The following is a 3,200-nucleotide window of genomic DNA, read 5'->3' on the forward strand; positions in this document are numbered from 1 at the left end:
GTCAGCCTTTGGGGGTGTCCCGGGCTGCTTTGGGGGTGCCCCGGGCTGCTTTGGGGTGCCCCGGGCTGCTTTGGGGGGTGCCGTCAGCCTTTGGGGGTGCCCCGGGCTGCTTTTGGGTGTCCCGGGCTGCTTTGGGGTGGAGGGAGCGGGCACTCACCGGCTCAGCGCGGCTCAGCTCGCCCAGCAGTGGGGATGGGGTGCCGGGGCACGGAGGGGGTTTATAGCCCGGCAGGGTGGCACTGCCCCCCCGCAGCCCCCGGCCCGCCCTGCTGTGCCCAGAGAGGGTTTCGCCCGCGCCTCATTTTTGGGTAACGAGCTGTGTGATCCCATTAATGAGCTCTGTGATCCCGTTAATGAGCTCTGTGATCCCGTTAATGAGTGAACTGTGAGATCCCATTAATGAGCGAGCTGTGAGATCCCATTAATGAGCTGTGTGATCCCGTTAACGAGCTGTGTGATCCCATTAATGAGCTGTGAGATCCCATTAATGAGCTCTGTGATCCCATTAATGAGCTGTGTGATCCCATTAATGAGTGAGTTGTGAGATCCCATTAATCAGCTGTGTGATCCCATTAATGAGCTGTGAGATCCCATTAATGAGCTCTGTGATCCCGTTAATGAGCAAGCTGTGAGATCCCATTAATGAGCGAGCTGTGAGATCCCATTAATGAGCGAGCTGTGAGATCCCATTAATGAGCGAGCTGTGAGATCCCATTAATGAGCTCTGTGATCCCATTAATGAGCTGTGTGATCCCATTAATGAGTGAGTTGTGAGATCCCATTAATGAGCTGTGTGATCCTGTTAATGAGCTGTGAGATCCCGTTAATGAGTGAGCTCTGTGATCCCATTAATGAGTGAGCTGTGATCCCATTAATGAGTTGTGAGATCCCATTAATGAGTGAGCTGTGTGATCCTATTAATGAGCTGTGAGATCCTGGTAATGAGCTCTGTGCTCCCATTAACAAGCTGTGTGATCCTATTAATGAGTGAGCTGTGAGATCCCATTAATGAGCTGTGAGATCCCGTTAACAAACAAGCTCTGTAATCCCATTAACGAGCTGTGTGTGATCCCATTAATGAGTTGTGAGATCCCCTTAATGAGTGAGCTGTGTGATCCCGTTAATGAGCTTTGAGATCCCATTAATGAGCTCTGTGATCCCGTTAATGAGTGAGCTGTGAGATCCCATTAATGAGTGAGCTGTGAGATCCCATTAACGAGCTGTGAGATCCCATTAATGAGCTCCATGATCCTGTTAACGAGTGAGCTGTGTGATCCCATTAATGAGCTGTGAGATCCCATTAATGAGCTCTGTGATCCCGTTAATGAGCGAGCTGTGAGATCCCATTAATGAGTGAGCTGTGAGATCCCATTAACGAGCTGTGAGATCCCATTAATGAGCTCCATGATCCTGTTAATGAGCGAGCTGTGAGATCCCATTAATGAGCTCCATGATCCTGTTAATGAGCGAGCTGTGAGATCCCATTAATGAGCTCCATGATCCTGTTAATGAGTGAGCTGTGAGATCCCATTAATGAGCTCCGTGATCCCGTTGTTAATGAGCTGTGTGATCCATTAACGACCCGTGTGACCCCACAGCGGGACGTGTAATGAGTTGTGAGATCCCGTTAATGAGTGAGCTGTGTGATCCTATTAATGAGTGAGCTGTGAGATCCCATTAACGAGCTGTGAGATCCCATTAATGAGCTCCATGATCCTGTTAATGAGCGAGCTGTGAGATCCCATTAATGAGCTCCGTGATCCCGTTGTTAATGAGCTGTGTGATCCCATTAATGAGCTCCATGATCCTGTTAATGAGTGAGCTGTGAGATCCCATTAATGAGCTGTGTGATCCCGTTGTTAATGAGCTGTGTGATCCATTAACGACCCGTGTGACCCCACAGCGGGACGTGCGGGGTGCCAGTCACCCCTCAAGGCCCTGCCATGGTCCCCTGGGTCACCAGCCCCCCCAAAAGTGTCACTGCCCCGTCCCAGCTTTGTGGGGTGCTCTGATACCCCCAGAACCGGCGGTGCTGACCCCAACCCATCCCGCTGACCCCAGAATTTGGGGCTGGGGACACAGCACTGGGGTTTTGTGGGCACAGCCCGCAGTGTCCCCACGGTGTCCTTGTCCCCCAGGCCCTGGGCTGAGCTGGGCCCGTTTTCCTTGGCACAAAGGACAAGGGTGGCACAGTGGGCATCAGCCAGCACGGGGGGGTGGGTGCTGTGCCCCCCACCACGGGGAACACCCCGAATTCTCTGCGTGACAAACGTGTCCCTGTCCCATCTCCCCCAGGGACACGAGGAGGGGGGAAATTCCCGGAATTAACCCCCAAAATGGACTTGGGGTGGGGGGAGAGACCCCAAGGTGGGAAGGGTCGAGCCCGGATCTCCCGGGACAGCCGCGCCCGGCCCGGCCCGGCTCGCCCCGCACCCCCCGCGCTGAGTCACGGCCGGGCCTCGCCCCGCGGGGATTCCTCGGCCGTGACTCAGCCCGGGCCCGCCCGTTCCCACGGGCACAGCCCGGCTCGGCTTGGCACGGCAGCCCCGGGGGGCGAGGGGGGTCCCGGTTCGGCGGGGCCGCCACCCCCGTGCCTCGGGCTGGGGGCGCTCGGGGGGCTCCAACCCCGCTCCAGATCCACGGCCCGGTCCCTTCCCGGTGGAAATTCCCAGGAAAAGCCAAAACTGCCGGCCCGGTGTTCCTGCAGAGCGCCGGGAGCTGCCCTGCCCAGGCCGGGGGTCCCGCGGGGCTTTGTCCCCATCCTGGCTGGGCCCCCGGGGGGCGAGGGGGGTCCCAGTTCCGCGGGGCCGCCACCCCCGTGCCTCGGGGGGCTCCAGATCCATTACCCGCTCCCTTCCCGGTGGGAAATTCCCAGGAAAAGCCGAAACTGCCGGCCCGGTGTTCCTGCAGAGCGCCGGGAGCTGCCCTGCCCAGCCCGGGGGTCCCGGGGGGCCCGCGGGGCTTTGTCCCCACCCCGGCTGGGTGCCGGGACAGGAATTGGGGTGGGGGCTGCGGATGTTCCCCCCTGGCTGGGACCCCCCTGGGGGCACGGAGGGACCCGCGGGGACAAACGCGGTGGCGGCGTGTGCTGACACCCCGTGGTGGCTCCGCGACGCTCGCGACTGGCCTTGTCGCCAGCCCAGGCAAGGCGTGACACCTCGGTGGGGGCGGGGACCCCCCTCCCTCAGCCCTCCCCCCCC

The sequence above is a fragment of the Passer montanus genome, unplaced genomic scaffold (assembly GCF_014805655.1).
Source record: "Passer montanus isolate IOZ18808 unplaced genomic scaffold, ASM1480565v1 scaffold209, whole genome shotgun sequence".
Taxonomy (NCBI): Eukaryota; Metazoa; Chordata; class Aves; order Passeriformes; family Passeridae; genus Passer; species Passer montanus.